The sequence below is a fragment of the Pseudochaenichthys georgianus genome, chromosome 7 (genome assembly GCF_902827115.2).
Source record: "Pseudochaenichthys georgianus chromosome 7, fPseGeo1.2, whole genome shotgun sequence".
Taxonomy (NCBI): domain Eukaryota; kingdom Metazoa; phylum Chordata; class Actinopteri; order Perciformes; family Channichthyidae; genus Pseudochaenichthys; species Pseudochaenichthys georgianus.
The window spans coordinates 7993378-8013891 of NC_047509.1; positions in this window are offsets into that span (position 1 = coordinate 7993378).

Genomic DNA, 20514 nt, shown 5'->3' on the forward strand with positions numbered 1-20514 from the left:
GTTTGAACCATCTCTAACCTAAAACATGGAATTGAGTTGTCCAAAAGGATGGTGATGCACTGAGGATAAAAAAATGCACGAATAATGCTGGGGCCCTAATAAAAAAAGTTGTTGAACTTTTTGCAAAAACAAATGTGTCAGAGCACGTCATTTAGTTTGTTCTGGTGTGATGATATAAGTGGAATCTTCATTTCTTTTGGATAAGTGCAACTTTACAGAGCAAACATGTTGATGCTTTGAAAACTAGATTAAAGACCAAATAAAGAGCATAAATGAAAGATTAAATAACATCAATCATAGGCATCAGATATTATTTGAAACAAGTTCCAAAACTGTGATAATGAAAATTGCTTTCACACAAGGCTACCATGTGAGTATGCTCACTGCATGGTGCCATCCATCAAACTACAAAGCTCTGAGCATCGAGAAACATTTCAGATTCAGGAGAACTGCCTGTAATAAAAACGATAGTTACGGCTGTAACTATCGTTCTATTTCGTCCCTACTGACTGCCAGAGGCGGTGCTTTTAGCACTGGATGACTATACCAACCATGTCAAGAAGGATTCGAACACTTGCTTACCTAGCTGGAAGCAGCGGAGCTCGGCAACAGGACCACGCCCAAAGGATGGGGAGTGGTGACATTGACCCGGTAGAATGTGCCAGACGATGCCCACGACGCCGCAGCGCAGATGGTCTCCAGGGACACCCCTCTCAGGGCAGCCCAAGATGTTGAGATGCTCCTTGTAGAGTGACATCTCACCCCTGATGGCGGGGGGCGGCCATTGGCACCATACTCATGTGAGATTGTATCCACAACCCAGTGGGACAGCCGCTGCTTGGAGAGAGCACAGCCCCTTCTCGTGCCGCCATGGCAAATGAAGAGCTGCTCTGACGCTCGTATATGGGCCGTAGCACCAATATACGCCTCTAGGGCACGCACAGGGCACAGCAACTCAGGCGTGCCGTTCTCCTGTGGGATGTTAAAGCGCGCCAGCTGGATAGGCCGATTGGAGTGGGCTAGTGGAAGCACCTTGGGCAGGAACGCCACGTTCGGCCAGAGGGCAACACCCGAGCCATCGGAGTTCCACCTCAGGCATGTATCGCTCACGGAGAGGGCATGTAGCTCTCCAACTCGTTTCCCTGAGGTCATGGAAAGCAGAAATTCTGCCTTTAAGGACAGCCACTTAAGCTCCACCTGGGCCAGCGGCTCGAAGGGAGGAGATGATAGGGCATCCGGCAGCAGGGGCAGGTCCCAAGCCGGAGTCCTCTGGGTGCTAGGGGGATGCTGCCGTAAAGCCCCTCTCAGGAAGAGGGACACCGACCTGTGGCACCCTGCCGTGGCGCCGTCGACCCGAATATGTTGGACACAAATAGCAGCCACATAAATTCAGAGTGGAGTGAGAACGCCCACTGTCTTAGAAGGGACTGCTGTCTGGGCAACAGCGTACATGCTGTCCCAAGGAACAGCAAGTTGCACAGCCCGAAGCTCTAGCACGTTGGCATGGCGTGCAACCTCCTGGGCAGACCACTGACCCTGAACGGTCCTGCCCTGCCGTACTGCACCCCACCCTGAGAGACCTGCACCTATGGTGACGGCCTCCTGGCGGGATGGGATGGCGCCCATGGGCACGCCCATCAGGAGATAGGCCCCTCCAGTGTGACCGAGAGTGGAGGCAACGCTGCGACACCCTGACTTCCCAGCGCCTGTGCCACTTGGCATCCAAGTGAAGGCTGTTCAGCCACATCTGCATGGGGCGCAACGCCAGCGGGCCAAATGGCCGAGGCAGCCTGCCCAAGGGCCGAAGGAACTGAATATAAGGCACCATGTTGCCCGGCCCACGTGGAAGTAGGCATCCCTCAAGTCCACGGCTGTGCATGTGCTGTGGTCAGCATATAGAGTGGCAGCACCTTCAGGAATCTGTTGATTCCTCTGAGGTCCAAGATCAGGCGAAATCCGCCGACTTTCTTGCTCACGAGAAAGTACGCCGAGTAGAACCCCCTGGGCTAAGCAGAGGGTCTACTGGCTCGATTGCGTCCTTGGACAGAAGAATGGACAACTCTTGGGCCAGAAGCTAGGGCCTCTGCCGGATCGCTGACGACTGTCATTTTCGCCCGGCCGAAGGCTAGGGGCCGGAACTGCGGTTCGTACCCCTGGGTTGAGGTGAAAACCACCCAAGGGCCGGAAGTACAGACAGCCCAGTAACTGAGCTGCTGCTGGGAAAGCAGCCGACGACCGTCCCCGAGAGTCTTGGGCCTAACCCCCCAGCCTCCGGAGTCCCCTGCGGGGCGCCGGTAAGGTTCTGAGGCACGAGGCCACCTAGAAGGCCGGCAGAACGAAAGCCCCTGGGAGGTGGATGGGACCTGCGCGGACCACCACTGTAAGCTGGTGGCTGAGAGCGGCTGCTAGAGGGGCCCCTGGGCCTGCTGGGAGCGGGCACAGGCCTATAAAGACCTGAGAGCTGCTGCCTGGTCTGCCTAGCTTAGGCAGCACGCTCCAGTGCCTACAGGGCAGCTGCCCCAAACAGCTCCCCTGGCTCGACTGGCTCACTACGGAGGACATGTCTCCGACAGTGGTGACTGAGTAGGCCAAACCTGGCGACGAGTCTGCACCAATAAGGACATAACTCGTCCCCATTCCCTAGACATTAGGGCAAAGGCTTACAGTGATGCATCACTGAGGCCCAGCAAAGAAGGCTCAGCCGGAGCCTGCTGCCGAGAGGTAGAGAAAGCCAGTATCAGATGGGAGAGGGAGTTCCCGTGCCGCTGTGTCGTAGGCCCTACAGAACAGCTCGTTTGTGACCTGGCATCAGGAGCCCGAATCGGGGAGGCGATGGCAGGCTCAATGGATGGCAAGCGACCCAGCCCCACCCTCGCCGGATCCTGCCTGGCAGCAGAGTGGGAGAGGGCCCTGGTGTCTCTCCAGCCTGCATGGTGCTCCCTCAGGTACTCATTTGAAGGAGGAACAGTGGGAGTGAAAAGGGGCAGAGTTATGCCTGAAAAAGGCGCTAGTCTGAGCCGAGTCGGCCTGCGGAACCTGAAGCTGCAAGCGTACCAGGGCCGCACGAATAATGGCCGCCATGAAGGCGTCCTCCGTGCCCTGCAGAGAGCTCTGAGCAGAGGAGTGGGAAGCCTCCTCTGGGGTGAGCGGGGCTCCGCCCCCCCTTCATAGAAGAGGTTTGTCCGGAGCCGCTAGCGACATGGCATCCTCAAGTAGAGGTGTGGCAACCGAAGGAGGGCCAGGCGGCAAGCTAGTAGCCCCCGCACCGGCCCCTGGCTGAAGGGCCAACAGGAGCGACTTCGTCTGCTCCATGACGGCAGCTAACCGACCCATCTTAGAGGACAGCCTGTTTCTAGCCCTCTACCTGGGGGGTGAACCCATAGCCATCCCTCCATCAAGTCACCGGGAACGGTCGGACTGAGCTCGAGGAAGTTGTGACGAGGAGAGGTGCCACCTCTGCGACTCTAGCCACTCTGAGCGCCCGAGGCATGAATCTACAGCTCATGCAGGCGCTCTGCGTGAGACCCTCCCTCAAATGCTCGAGGCCAAGGCAGAGGGGGGCAGCGGTCATGGCCGTCCTCGGGCTCAAGAGAAGCCATACAGGCGCTACATGAATAAGTCAGTCTATAGGTAGCCAGATGCAGCGTAGCCGGGAGTGGGCGCGAGAACACAGCCTTCCCCAGCTACCTGCTGAACGGAAAGAGTAGAGCAATGCTCCTACTCGCCGAAAACAAAGAGGGATGTGGCAGAGGGAGAGGGAGCGGGAGCGAGAGCACTGCCTTCACCTAGCTGGATTAAATAAAGACGTTTAACAGGACAGCTTAGCCGGGCGGCTGCTGCTAGAATCAAGCAACACGTCTACCAGGAGCAGGGGCGAGAACACTGCCTTCACTGGTTGAGTTCATAACGAATGCCAGGTGCAGCGTACCCGGGAGCGGGTGCGAGAACAAAGCCTTCACCGGCTACCTGCTGAACGGAAAGAGTAGAGCGATGCTCCTACTCGCCGAACACAGAGAGGGATGTAACTACACCCAAGTTACCGGCAGAGGGAGCGGGAGCGAGAGCACTGCCTTCACCTAGCTGGATTAAATAAAGAAGCTTAACGGGGCAGCTTAGCCAGGCGGCTGCTGCTAAGAATCAAGCAGCACGTCTACCAGGAGCGGGGCGAAAAACACTGCCTTCACTGGATGATTTAAACAACGAACTCAACAGAATACGCCAGATGTTAGCCAAGCGGCCACTGCTAACAATCAGAGCAATACGTTACAGGGAGCGGGAGCGAGAGCACTGCCTTCACCAGTTGAGTTTAAATAAAGAAGCTGTAACAAAACATGCAATATGTTAGCCAAGCGGCTGGTGCTAACAATCAAAACAATACGTTTACCGGGAGCAGGAGCGAGAGCACTGCCTTCACCAGCTGAGTTAATAATGAAGCTTAACAGTACACGCAAGACGTTAGCCAAGCGGCTGGTGCTAACAATCAAAACAATACGTTTACCGGGAGCAGGAGCGAGAGCACTGCCTTCACCAGCTGAGTTAATAATTAAGCTTAACAGTACACGCAAGACGTTAGCCAAGCGGCTGCTGCTAACAATCAAGCGAGATCAAGTCAAACACAAATGTTTAAGACCAGATAACTAGCTTCTAAAGAAGAGAACAGCACAGAGCCGTAGTTACAGCAGTAACCATGGCCAGTGCTTACACGGCATAGAACCGTAGTTACAGTAGTAACTGTGGCCAGTGCCTAAAAGTGTCAGCCAACGGCTGCACCCTAGATAATATAATATTGGGAGGATGAAATCCTCTTTAATGGCCACACATGCAGACAGCACACACAGTGAAGATTGTTCTCTACATATCATCCTAGTACAGTAGTAGTAGACTAGAGTCTAGTACTAGGAGCAGTAAATACCACGATATAGCGCTACTGCAATCAAAACCATACAATAGAACAGCCCGCATAAAACCATAGGCCATGGTCACAGTATTAACCCTGGCCAGTGCCTACATGGCCTAGAACCGTGGTTAAAGTAGTAACTATGGCCAGTACTTACCTTACTCTCTGCATCTAAACCAAAAACGGGCAAAATATGGCACACTGGGCTTTCCATACTAAATTAAATGAGAGACGCAGCTAAAGCTGGGACTCAAATGCTAATGATAGCTCGGGCACAACGCCACAAGCAGAACTTTCAAAAGAGCATAATAAGGCCAACTTTATGGGAGAGGAAGCGGGAACACTGTTGTCACCAAAAAATGTCTAAGCCAAACAATGAATAAGATAGCAATCAGGACAAATTAGCTGGGAGAGGGTGCGGGTACACAGCCATCGCCAGCAACAAGTTGACACAAACCTGTCCGTCGAGGCTCTGCACAGCGCACAGCCGGTCACAGCTCCTGGAGGACGCGTTAACAACCCGTAGCTCCGACTGTCAGTCGTGAAGCTGCACGCGGCCAGCTGCTTGCAGAGAAATCCCTCAGATCAAACGTTCAAACCTGAACGCTGTAGGCTACAAGAATGTAGCCGCGGTGCTCTCGCGAATCGAGAAGATGAAAAGGAACCGATCCACTAGTGACGCCGGCCTATGTAGCCGTAGTCACGTGGGTCACAGGTGACTTTGTTGTTATTAGGTACTCGAACTGCGCATGCGTGCGATGGACATATCCAGTGCTAAAAGCACCGCCTCTGGCGGTCAGTAGGGATGAAATAGACAACCCAGTCTCACGGCATTTCGTATTCACCAACACGATTTTTAATCTATTGATTCGTGTTCACCAACACGATTTTTAATCTATTGATTCGTGTTCACCAACACGATTTGCCCCTTTTTTCCGTGTTGCACAGCACGATTTTAAAAGCAATGTATTTCTACTGGTAATGTGTTTCGTGCCTGCAGGCTGCAGCACGTCTTTTTCTCCGGTCGGGTCGAGGAAGACCGGAAGCTGTGTGATTCATAAAAACATGTTCTTACTCAATATCAAGCCACAGTTATTGCTTTTATTTTAAATCGTATAATTTCGGCCTTTTGTTTCCGTCTGTGAGGAAAATAAATGGGGCTCAGAGCCTCAGGATACTGAAATCTGTATTTTTTTTAAATCTTTTTTTCCTTCTAATTTGTTATTCTTTTCAAAATAACACACTGTTATTTACTCACCAATAACACACACTTATCCTTGCTTTTATTTATTGGTTTAATTCCATAATCTCGGGCTTTTTTGGCGTCCGTCAGGAACTGAATTTCAAAATAAATATAACCGGAAACAGACGTAGGCATTTCGAGCGATTACCCAAGATCCTCAGCTATGGTATTAAGCTCGCTGATTGGATGTTTTAGCCGCAATGCATGCTGGGATTTGGTGTTTATATTATATGAAATCCGGAAAACATTTTAAAAGAATAAAATAATACTTAATTCCGAGTGCTCTTGCTTTTCTCTTTGAAAGTCATCACATAACGGCATTGTAATACACGGTTCGGCTGCATTACAGATCTGCCGTAGTTCTTTATTTAGAGAGCCCTGATGAGAAGACCTTTGGAAAAACTGGAAGAAATGCCGCCGAAACTGAATACTTGACGTGGATCATAAATGTATCAACAATTAAACAACATCTTCAATTTCTCTTCACACAATACGTCTCCTTGCAGTATCAACACTAATTCGGCTAACTTTTACATTTGATCTAATTCATAGATAGGTTATATTTACACCACAACGGTGCACAGCTGATAGAAAAGGACTGTCGTTTTTAAAGATATTACTGATTTTCTTTGAATGTAAGAATGTAAATACTGAGTCTGAAATAGTATAGCAATATGCTGTAAAATGATGTGAAAGCATGCATAAAACTATACATCTTCAGATGTTGTACATACACACTAATAATACAAAGTTATTATGGCTGTGTGTATCTTGTGTGCACCTCCTAGTGGTTAAAGCACGTTATTGAATTATTGTTTTTATGTGTTATATTTGATTAAAAAAATATTAAGAGTACATACTTTCATAGGGGGAAAGTATAAATATAGAAATATAGAATATAAAAATCAAGAAGATACTATAAGTGATCTCTACAATAAAACAGTTTAGTGCAGGATGTACAAAGATATTAATAGGAGGAGGTGTAAAACAGAAAAACGGATTAACCTTTATTTAAACATTAAATAACAGATTAAGGTCTTTGGGGTAACTAAAGTCTGATTTAAGGGTTGTTTATATTTCACATAATTAATCAGAATCTGCAAAGTAACTCAAATAAATGCAGTGGAGTAAAAATACCAGGTTAACCTCTGAATTGTAGTGGAGTAGAATTACAAAGTAGCAATGAGCTGTCATGTGGGTATATATTAATTCTGCGCATTATGGACACAAGCGATTTTCACCCATTTATTAATTATATGTTTTACATTTGATAACACCAATGTGTTTAATACTGGCAACTTCTAATTGTGGGAAAAACTAAAACGTTCAGTAGAGACGTCCCATAGAACATTTTGCGAAACACAATAGCCAGCATGTGTAGTTCTGGGGGGGGTGTTCGATTCCAGTTTTGGATAGTCTGGCGTGGTTTCGTTCCATTTCACACAGCTGTTTGACGCTCTGCGTAACCTTACGGGGACTGTAGTCCTAAACGATAGCTGAGGATTATGGGTAGTGTAGTGTCTTCGGCCATCCTAAACTCAGAAATGTTGACAATCGCAATGATGCTTGAAATGTTCCTTATAGGCCTACGTCTGTTTCCGGTTATTTTTATTTTGAAATTCAGTTCCTGACGGACGCCAAAAAAGCCCGAGATTATGGAATTAAACCAATAAATAAAAGCAAGGATAATTGTGTGTTATTGGTGAGTAAATAACAGTGTGTTATTTTGAAAAGAATAACAAATTAGAAGGAACAAATATTTAAAAATACAGATTTCAGTATCCTGAGGCTCTGAGCCCCATTTATTTTCCTCACAGACGGCAGCAAAAGTCAGAAATTATACGATTTAAAATAAAAGCAATAATTGTGGCTTGATATTGAGTAAGAACATGTTTTTATGAACCACACAGCTTCCGGTCTTCCTCGACCCGACCGGAGAAAAAGACGTGCTGCAGGCAGTAGAAATACATTGCTTTTAAAATCGTGCTGTGCAACACGAAAAAAAGGGGCAAATCGTGTTGGTGAACACGAATCAATAGATTAAAAATTGTGTTGGTGAACACGAAATGCCGTGAGACTGGGTTGGAAATAGAACAACTGTTTCTTCAAGTTTCTTTTGTAAATCAAAGAGTACAATTATGTTTGGTTTTGTAGCTGTGTTTAACAAGCTGCCTTTTCTGCTAACTAGTTTGTCTTAACAATGGCAACGAGTTAATGCACATGGATAGGACATTCATTCTTCTTCAGTCACGGTAATTGCAACACAAGGGACCGCAGATATGCTGTAACAAGGTGTTTAGCACTAACGGTCAAATTATCCAGGATAAATGGCATGGATGCACCCAACACCCTCACTTAGAGCCTTGCTCCGCTGCAACATAGGTACACACACATTGATATCCTGAAAGGGACCAAACTTCTGGGGACTGTCAACCCTCCAGGAGACTCCCTGTCTCCCACAGTAACTCCTCATGGCCGGTTAGCTCTGACTACCAGTAGAGCGGTGGCACTTACTTAGAAGCAAAGAGGCACCACCTCCTACAGTTGTTGATGTACTCTTCTCTGCCACATTTTTTAAATGTGCTAAGAGGGTGTGAAGGCTCTAAGGTATTCTCTCGAAAGCACATGAGCAATCTGTGAGAAATGAGACCTTGAAAGTGGAATTTGGATGGAGGGAAATACAGCATATTGCAGAGAGAATTTGTGATTTGGACAAAATATGTGTAACATGTTTCATTCGCCCATTAGGAATAACATATCTCAAAGCTTCCAATACACCAAATGTGAACAATCTGAGCGTAATGTGTTCACAGAGACTCACAACCTACAGTACGCAACGGCATGTTACAAGGCTGCAGCAGCACCTAAATACATAATCTAATATGAGTGTCAGTCTTTTGGCAGTTAGATTGACTAACTGCCAGGTCACTGTTGACAATGTGTGATTTCTGAGTTGACTACACACACATAGCTTACTAGAAAGCTGCCTGGCGTGAGAACATTATGCTAAAGTTCAAGGAGCCCTTGTTGTTGTTATTGTATCGATGGATGCCAGCGGAAGCAGCATGAATCCCTTGAGACCAAAACATGCTGCAATTAAATACGCATGCCTGCCAACGCAAGAAAGCCCCTGCACACACACACACACACGCACGCACGCACACACGCACACACTTTTCATTTGCATAACGACAGCCACACACACATCATGTATGGTGGGGGAGATGTAAACACACCAACACTAATTTGTCTATACGGTCACAGTTTTTCCAAATGAGGAGGTGGAGAGAAAATTGGAGGGTGAAAGAGGAAGAGAGGAGAATAAAGGAAGACATTTTGAAATGAGTCGAGGAATACAAGAAGAGAGGTGAGAGGTAAGATGAGAAGAAGAACAATAAGATAAATTCAAGAATATATGAAAGCAGAACAGATGACACCATTTGTATAACAAAGGTATGTGAAGGTTTTGAAGCATAGAGGAGACACACAAAAATGCAGTGGCTTTTCATGAATGTTTAATCTGTAGGTGTAGGTGGTGGTCATTCAGGCTGATTTCCTGCAGGAAGTATTTAACTGAGAGTGTGTGTGTGTGTGTGTGTGTGTGTGTGTGTGTGTGTGTGTGTGTGTGTGTGTGTGTGTGTGCGTGCGTGCGTGTGCGTGCGTTGTGTGTTGGCTTTCCTGCATGTGAACCTTAATTAAATGTGAACCTTTGTGCAGTTTGATTATATTTTATGCGGGTGTGTTTGCATTTTAATTAGCTTTGTGTCTTACGGTGATTATCAAAGGTGGCGGTGGTTCCTGTGGTATTAAGACTATGCTAACAGACTGCTTGGCTTTGTATCCCACCAGAGGGAAACAAGCTTTTACCTCGATGACTATATTTAGAAACATCAATTAGCTGTATTTTGCTATTTTAAAAGATCTTTAGGCACGTAGGTGAACATTAAATCCTTCTAAGAGTACTCTGGTGTTGTTGCCATGGTACCATTGGTGATGTCACAATGTTAAATAGCCCTCCATCATAAAAAACGGACAGAAATATGATTTACTATGGTTGTAACAATACATTATTAAAACTGACTATTTTATTAAATAATTAAAAAGAGTCCTGTGTTTTTAAGTTGAAGAATTCTGCGATTGCCATAAAATGATGTCAGGATTGGGGGAAATGGGATCCAAATGCATTAAAATAGATCAAAGGTGTTACGGCCTATAGGATTTTGGACCCCAAAGCAAAAGACGAGAGAGATGGTCGATAAACAAAAAGCTTTATTCAAGCAGAGAACAAAAAATACGGCAGTGGAGTCAGGAAGTTGGCTGGCAAAAATCAAAACAATAATCCAAACAACGAGGAGAGCAGCGAGACACACCGGAGGGTCGAAACACAGAGGAATTATCTGGCAGGGAAGTGGCATGAGGACCGGGCTTTTATCTCTACAGGTGAAGAGGTGAGTGGAAACAGGTGTGCCTCGTCTGCTACTGGGAGGAGCCAGCCAACTCCCTGTCACACACCAGCCCTGCAGAGGAAAACAGAGAAGAGAGGGGTGAGACAGGAAATAGCACACAAAAGCACACAACAAAAATACAACTAAACAGAATCATAACAAAAGGTCTAGTAACAAAAAGTGAGCTTTAATAAAAAAAAGCCGATGACAAAGAAAAAACAACTTCACATCAGCAAACTGGGGAGCACGAGAAACAGGAACAAACTTAAAGACAGGAACAGGCAGGTAACATGGACGAGAAAGACGATGACCGAACATGGAGCAAAAGGGAAGACAAGATTAAATACACAGCAGGGTAATCACAGGACAAGACACAGCTGGGGAGGGGAGGCAGAAACACAACAGGTGAACACAATGAGACAATCAGACACAGGAGGGCAGACACAGGAAGTAAGACCAGACAAGATACAAGAAGGTTTTTTTAATCAAAAATAGCCAGGCCGTGACAAATGAGACCTTGAAGGGGGGAATACAGCATATCGCAGAGAGAAGCACCTGCCACTGAATTTGTGATTTGGACAAAATATGTGTAACATGTTTCATTCGCCCATTAGGAATAACATATCTCAAAGCTTCCAATACACCAAATGTGAACATATGTTTTAATATTTCTAACGCTTAGAACGTCACATGAACTTGGTTCCTATATCCTTGGAGACACCACAATTCGTCAACAATTCAAAGCAAGTTTTCTGTCATTGGGTTATATAACACAGGATGGACTGACAAAGCTTGTGTGATGTGTGTGTGTGTTTTTGAATCCTCAGCTCATCATTTATTTAAAGGTCAGATGTTGAGGTTTGCAAATGGTTACCAAAGAAAAACTTGATGCACATTTGGATTTACTTTGCAATTCTCCATTTACAGATCCACTTCTTGGGGATTTACTGATCCCTCTGGAGGGAACATAGGGATTTTAGCCTTTGCAGATCATTTACGTGCACAATAACCTATAGAACACACTGCAGGAAAAGGAAAACCCACAAAAGCATAACTGGGCCTCTTTAAGCTCCTTCAATGTTCTGTCTATCTATTTCAAATGCCTTTGAAATAAAAAACATTCGAACATCGCAGAGAACATTTCAAGCCTGCTTTGTTTCCAGGAAACTGTGCTCTTACATTCCTCGTCACTGTGACAGGAGACACACTACTGTGCCAAACTCACTTAGCAGTCACATGATAAGATCACTGAGCTCTCCTGAGCCCTCAAAGGTTGATCTGGTTTCATAGTGAGCCAGTAAAGTGAAATTGAAAGAGATAATGAGGCAGATACAGAATTAATGAAGGGAGAGAAAAGCAAGATGAATTAGGAAAGGGTGAATAAGGATAACAGCCATTGCTTACCTCCAAGCAACAATAGAAACTGAAAGCTTTGATTTCATGTATGACAATTATTAAAAAACAAAATGTGTCCATTCATAATTCAATAAATATTGATGTGAACACATTAGTTAAATTAATGACCTCCAGTGATCACCATAGCACTGTTCCAAAGAAGATTTGACTGAAGCGATCTCTTTCCCCCCATCAGGGAGGTAATGTGATTTCATTCATCGTGTGAACTACACACTTGCTGCCGCTCCAATAATTGAAGTCCTATCCAGACAGACCCCTTGGATTTTAAGGAGCATCTCTACATATTGATTTGTGGAGTGCTCTGTTTCCTGTTTTCCTGAACACTTTGGCAATCAGCTTTGTTCCTGCGTGGTGAAAAGGAAATCAATTGAACCGGTTTGACAAAGTACACACACAGTCCCAATGTGTTACATTGTGTCTATATGTCTCTTCCCAGTAAGGATGATTGGCTTTAACCAACAATCACATAATCAATCAATCAATCAATCAATCAATCAATCAATCAATCAATCAATCAATCAATCAATCAATCAATCAATGTTTATTTATATAGCCCAATATCACAAATGTTATATTTGTCTCAGTGGTCTTCACAGTTTGTACAGAATATCAGTATGACAATACGACACCCTCTGTCCTTAGACCCTCACATCGTACAAGGAAATACTTCCAGAAAAAACCCACAGTTTAAAGGGAAAAATGGGAGAAACCTCAGGGAGAGCAACAGAGGAGGGATCCCTCTCCCAGGACGGACAGACGTGCAATAGATGCCGTGTGTAAATTGAAAAGATAATACATTTACAACATAGGTCCAAATGTTTGGAAATGCATGTGTCTATAATAAGAAGATGAATCCACGAGGATGTCAGCAATCTTGTGGGAGCCATCAGGGAAGTAGTATGGTGAGAGTCTGGCAGGACCGCAGAGACAGGTTCAGCCACGACTCGAAGTCCAGGACTCAGATCCAGAACTCAGGATAGAGGATCCAGGACACACGACCACAGCAACAGGATTAGCCTCGACTCAGGATCCGGGCGTATATATGGACACAAAAAAGAGATTTGGGGAAAGCTGGGTATAACAGGTATAAACAGCCAGAAAGACGCAGTAAGGTGCCCCCCCCCCCAACAGTCCAAGCCTATAGCAGCTAAACTAACGTGTCTACATACATGCACTCCCTTAGGATAGGTTGAGGGAAAAGGGTAGCAAGTAAGAAGTAGGAAACAGAGGTGGAGAGGCACACGCAGGGAGAGAGGTCCCCACTGGAACCTGAATTGGTTAGAGGTAAGGAGTAGGTCTGTGGCTACGTTCCACACTCCCAGGCCGGGCTAGGCCTTCTCTGCAACCTGTTACCCTATATTAGAACCTCGAGAGGTCAGAGAGGGGAATGGTTTTGGATAAAGTTTTAAATATAAGATCTAAGTTTTTAGGATTTAAGTGAAAGTGTAAGAACTAAAGTGCATTGACGTAGATAGTTGTGCCTCTTCACAATCAGGACTCACTGGAGGCCAAAGTAATGCCATCCATAACTAGTATATCTTTAGATAGTTTGTTTCGTAGATTATTTGGGCCGAGTACAATAACTTCAGTTTTGGTCGTGTTTAACATCAAAAAGTTTAAGGTCATCCACGTTTTTAAGTCCTTGAGGCAGTCTTGAATTTTATTTAGGAGATTGGTTTCATCAGGCTTGATGGATAAATATAGTTGAGTATCATCCGCATAACAGTGGACATTTACAGAATGATTCCTTATAATATTGCCTAGCGGAAGCATATATAGTGTGAACAAAATAAATTCAAGCACTGAGCCCTGTGGCACTCCATGGCTAACTTTGGTTTGCGGGGAAGATTCATCGTTGACACGTCCAAACTGAGAGCGTTCAGATAGATAGGACCTAAACCATAATAAAACTAATAAGCAAACAATGTGATTTCAGTCAAGACTGCATTATTATTACTGTGTAATCTGCTTCTGCTTCGTCTGGAAAATCCCATTTACACAGCACACACTGATATGTTTCCATTATTACACATTTTCAACCAACCTAAAAATATGAAACTAAACAAATAAGGTCTTAAAAGTAACTTCAATTATTTGAGCATCTTAATATTGAATAGTTGGTGTAAATGATGGTGTTCATGCAGACACTGGAGGCAACTCAATCAGAGGCAGGACAAAAATGGCATTGTGGCATTGTGTACTATCGTTTTTCTTTATGTACCGTGTCCTTGTACTCTTATATGGTGTTCCATTTGTTTTATATTACCAGTGTTAATGTGTACCAAGGAATATTTTTTCCTTTTGTGTTTGTCATATCATCGCATTCCTGTAACATCTTTTATTATATGGATGAAAGGTTGTATCATACCGTTAATACATTATGTACGTGACTAAATTGATAATGTTCAGCTGGCCATAATTTCTCATAAAGTAAGCACTAACACAGCAAAGTGAAATGGAAAGTACTTGTTGAAGGAAACATTTACAATCCCACGGGTAATACTTAGACACCCTACAAAAATGTATAAAATATAAAAAATTTAAATTTGTCAAGAAATAGGCATGAGTATTAAAGGTATTTAAAACATGCATCATTAACATGATAACATGTTTGTTGCCTTAGGAATATGGCATTCAATTATTATTTTATGACATTTTAATCTTAATCCAAGCTAGAGGCTACGCATATTTAAAAAAAGGTATATCTTGAAATGCAATTGCCCGATTAGTCAAGCAGCCCATAGGGAAAACTTGCTCCAAATGGCCAGTCCAACTATAAGTGCCGGAGTCATGTCGTGAAAGTAATGCCTAGGTGTATTGTTGTCAAACTATTTGTGGTAAAAGTAAACCCTAAGGATGCCTTTATTGGTCATACAGACCTAACTATCGAATAAACGTGTGCATTGTGTTGTTAAATATTATATTTCCTTCCTCCAGAGTCAGACTCCTGAGGTTTCCTGGGCCAACCTGACACAGGAACCTCTCTCAGCGTAGCTAACAAGCTAGCCAAGTGCGGCAGCTTTGTTATGTAAACAAAGACAGTATCCACTCCTCCTTGTTAACCAGGAAGGCTAACAAGTCCCTCAACACCTTGACAACTACATATATAAAGACGAGCCACTGGACTGTATTTACTCTGCCACAATAGGATAGACATAGACAAAACTATAAATGATTAGCGCAGGGTTAGAAAAGTCATCACAAGATAAGCAGGGCCAAGCCCTTTTGACCCCCCCAACCTGGTTCTCGTAAAAGTGTTTCGCTCAAATGACACCATGGAGGAATGTAACGGGAGTTGACAGGGGACTCTGCCCGCCTCACGAGTGCCTATTTTCGGACACTTTTTTTCACTTTTCCCCGGTTTTATTATTTTTTTGGCTATTTCACCCGGTTTCTACCGGGGACATTGCCCGGTCTCGGGTGTCCCCCCACGGCCTGTGTCCAGCCCCCCCCCCACACACTCATCCATATATTAACGGATTTTGACCATTTTTGTTGCATTTTTCTCCTCTCCTCTCACTGATCGAATGGCAAACGCGACCCACTGTCGGAGGGCCTCCGCGCCGGCCGATATGAAGCGTGACTTAGACGCACCGTCCAGGGGTCCCACGGGTCCCGCAGCGGGGTGGAGGTTCCCAGCTGGAACCTCCCCACCTCCGCCGCGGTGCACCCGGCAAACACGGTTGTTTCTCGAACCTTCCACTGTTGTCTAGCGGGTGTAACTAAAATACAGGATGTCGTATTTATATAAATAAATATATCTATCTATATAGATATATAATATATAGATAATAAGTGTCAGTGCTATTTTATGTTGTATTAGAGTGCATTTCCTGTTCGGAAAGTGGCGGTGCGGCTGTACTGATAGTAACTACAATACAAGGTGTCCGTATATATCTATATATATATATATATATACATATGCAGTGGCGGCCGGCCCATAGGGGCGCTAGGGGCGCAGCCCCACCTCTTGCCAGATACAAAATAAAAAAAAATAAAAAATATTAAATAAAAAAATATAGCCTATATTTAAAAAATATATATTTAAAAAAAATATATATTTTAATGTTTAATGAACAAGGTAAATATCATACAATTAGTATCACAAAAATGTATAATCTACAATACAATCTTGTTTAAAATTGTGTTACGATGTCTAAAGTTACTGATAAGTCACCTGTTTCCTGCCTGGCCTTGCCCATGGCATTAGTTTATCATTACGGGGCAGAGCCCCCGAGCCAAACAGCAGCAACCAGCACGTTGCAAAAGTCTCAATAGTAAACTGTGCCGCCAAAACATAATTTCAGCCAATCAGCGCCGTCAAATATTTTGGTCACGTGGGCGCTCACGTTGGCGCCCATGTTGCTTACGTGCGTTGACGTGAGGAGTTGTTTTTTAGACTCGTGAGTGACCAAGGTGACGCAGTATTTGGATGAGAATGGTGTGCAGGTGGAGTCGCCGGAACCTCGGTCCGCCCAAGAGCTACTCTCCAATCCTTTTGAAAAGAGAAGTTTGGGAGATAAATTGATACTTAAAGACCTTGGACCGGACCAACCCGATTTGTATATACAGCAAGCTCGTGAAAAAGACAAAACGTATCAACAAGGCTTCTCACATGGCTAGCTGGATGCAAACAGGTAAATGCTATCTTTTGTTTCACATGCTTGCTCTTCAAACAGCCGGGGACAGATACGATCTGTTCAGAAACTAGACAAAAGTTAAACAAGTACAAACCACAGACTGTCTGTGTCATGGAGAATACAGTCGCTGGTTTATTTATGTCTGTAGGCCATTGTTGTGAGTGTGGACGGTCGGAGCATATATAGCGTTAGCTTAGCCAAGCTCCATTCAGGGAACAAGCATTCTAAAAGGTGTTTCTCTGCCGTCTGTTTGCAGACTTGTCAAAGCATTAATTCATGGTTCTTACTAACCGGTATCAGTATGTTGTTACGTCGGCATCATTTAGAAACGTGTATTACAATTTAATCACGGTAAAATATGTTCATGTTGTTGTAGCTGTAGCTCCCGAGCCAGCGCGTCTTCATTGAATAATGCGAGTAAACACAGCTGACAGCTGCGGTGAAACTCGAGCGACTAGATAGGAGCGTTGAGAGCGGAGCGAATATTCGCATCGCGTCCGGTGTGAACGCAGCATTAAAGCGAGCTCCGCGCTGCACTGGAAACGCGCCATTACATCACCAGAAGTCCTAATTTAAGGGCTCATTTCTCCCCAAACATTTTTTTTACTCACTCTATCAATAGCCCCACCAAAAATATGTTCCACCAGCCGCCACTGTACATATGTATATAATAAGTGTCACGATCCGATTTTATTTTGTATTTGCGCGCATTTCCTGTTTGGAAAGTGGCACTGTACTGATAGTGGTGATTTTATTTTGGAATTCTTAGCGTGCACTTCCTGTACTGACAGTGGAGGTGTCCTGAGAGTGGAGGTCTGCACCGGAACTGTCCTGAGAGCGGAGGTCTGCAGGCAGACCCCTCTCGAAACAACCCAGTCTTACGGCATTTCGTGTTCACCAACACGATTTTTAATCTATTGATTCGTGTTCACCAACACGATTTGCCCCTTTTTTTCGTGTTGCACAGCACGATTTTAAAAGCAATGTATTTCTACTGGTAATGTGTTACGTGCCTGCAGGCTGCAGCACGTCTTTTTCTCCGGTCGGGTCGTGGAAGACCGGAAGCTGTGTGGTTCATAAAAACATGTTCTTACTCAATATCAAGCCACAGTTATTGCTTTTATTTTAAATCGTATAATTTCGGACTTTTGTTGTCGTCTGTGAGGAAAATAAATGGGGCTCAGAGCCTCAGCATACTGAAATCTGTATTTTTTAAATCTTTTTTTCCTTCTAATTTGTTATTCTTTTCAAAATAACACACTGTTATTTACTCACCAATAACACACAATTATCCTTGCTTTTATTTATTGGTTTAATTCCATAATCTCGGGCTTTTTCGGTGTCCGTCAGGAACTGAATTTCAAAATAAATATAACCGGAAACAGACGTAGGCATTACCCAAGATCCTCAGCTATGGTTTTAAGCTCGCTGATTGGATGTGTTAGCCGCAATGCATGCTGGGATTTGGTGTTTATATTATATGAAATCCGGAAAACATTTTAAAAGTATAAAATAATACTTAATTCCGAGTGCTCTTGCTTTTCTCTTTGAAAGTCATCACATAACAGCATTGTAATACACGGTTCGGCTGCATTACATATTACAGATCTGCCGTAGTTCTTTATTTAGAGAGCCCTGATGAGAAGACCTTTGGAAAAACTGGAAGAAATGGCGCCGAAACTGAATACTTGACGTGGATCATAAATATATCAACATCTTCAATTTCTCTTCACACAATACGTCTCCTTGCAGTATCAACACTAATTCGGCTGACTTTTACATTTGATCTAATTCATAGATAGGTTATATTTACACCATAACGGTGCACAGCTGATAGAAAAGGACTGTAGTTTTTAAAGATATTACTGATTTTCTTTGAATGTAAGAATGTAAATACTGAGTCTGAAATAGTATAGCAATATGCTGTAAAATGATGTGAAAGCATGCATACAACTATACATCTTCAGATGTTGTACATACACACTAATAATACAAAGTTATTATGGCTGTGTGCACCTTGTGTGCACCTCCTAGTGGTTAAAGCACGTTATTGAATTATTGTTTTTATGTGTTATATTTGATTAAAAAAATATTAAGAGTACATACTTTCATAGGGGGAAAGTATAAATATAGAAATATAGAATGTAAAAAATCAAGAAGATACTATAAGTGATCTCTACAATAAAACAGTGTAGTGCAGGATGTACACAGATATTAATAGGAGGAGGTGCAAAACATAAAAACGGATTAACCTTTATTTAAACATTAAATATGAAATATTAAGCCTGACAACGTAATTAACGTCTACTATATTGCTTTCCTGCAATGTTAACTATGTTGAAGCACTTATTTTAACTGATATTATACACATTAATTATACTCTTATGTATGTAGATAGAATAAGAAATGTGCAGAATATGACAGTTTAACACTAGAACCGCCAGAGGTCGCTGTATACCTATATCCGCCAACGGGTAAAGTTTACCCGCTATTGATTTCCAAGGTACAATGTACCATACAGAACGGTGAGTTTTGATCGCACAGTGATGACATGTATACCAATATAATCTGTGGACTCTCGGCTTTTCATATTATGTGACCCGCTCTATCAAAATCAGTCGGAAGTCGCAACGGCTCATTTCAGAGTAAACGTGGATTTACGTAAACAACTATTTTTTTCAGGGTTCGGGTGTTTTGTTTGATTTTAAACAAACAAAGTCTTGGCTTTCAGAATATGAAACTTTTATTTCCCAAATCACACGATAAATACATTTTTGAAGCTTGTAAAGGGACGAAGACAGGCACCTCTCACTCGCAATATGCTCTTCCAGCAGCGCCGCCCCCCCTCCCTCCGGCTGAAATTATGAACGTAAGAGTAAAGTAATCATAGATAACACGGCAGGGTCCGTTACAGTTTGTTTTCATCTGATTTAAATTAAACAAAGTCTTGGCTTTCAGAATATTAAACTTGTTTCGGCAAATTCAGATGATAAATATAACTTTGAAGCTTCGGCATAATTACAAGCGGAGAACGGAGTAACTTGACAGCAGGCAGCAGCAGGCACAACAACAGCTGGTGTTTCTCGTGAGGGTTTTCTCTGGGAAACACACACAATACACACAAACGCAAAAATACACAAATACACACACGTATACACACACACACACTCGCGAGCTTCCCCTCCAAATGAAAATATCTTCCCTCCGTAGTATTTTGATCATTTTGATCGCAAAATCAATAGCGCGAGGAGCGCTGCATTTCTATGAGGTAAATATTACCCGCTGGCGGAAATAGGTATAAATATCAATTTTTTTGGCGATTTTTTCAATCTGACTTCATATTGACCATTTTTAACAACACAGGGTGTTACATAACACACTTTCAGGAAAAGTCACGGACTGGGAGACGTTAATATTTTATTGAAAAAAAGTTACATACAATAAAAAAACAGCTGTGGGTAAAATTTACCCGTTGGCGGTTCTAGTGTTAATGGTGGAGGTACACACATATTGATAGATGTCTTGTAATGCACTGTTGAGGAACCTCTGACCCAAGTTTTTCATTCATTGCATAACTACACCGTAGTTGTGTATGATATATCAATACACCTTTGAAAATCTTGAAAGGGATGTGCAAAATAGCCATAATATACAGTCTTTAATTAACTATTAGTAGAGAATAACGAGTAATGAATATACTTTATTACTTGTTTCCATTCATGTCAATTGCAGATACATGTTTAGTCTTCTCAAGCACCAACTATCAAATATCTCTCCTGATTGTTGGCACTTGACAATCACCTTACCTGAATTGTACTCAGGTGTAACTAAAGTCTGATTTAAGGGTTGTTTATATTTCACATAATTAATCAG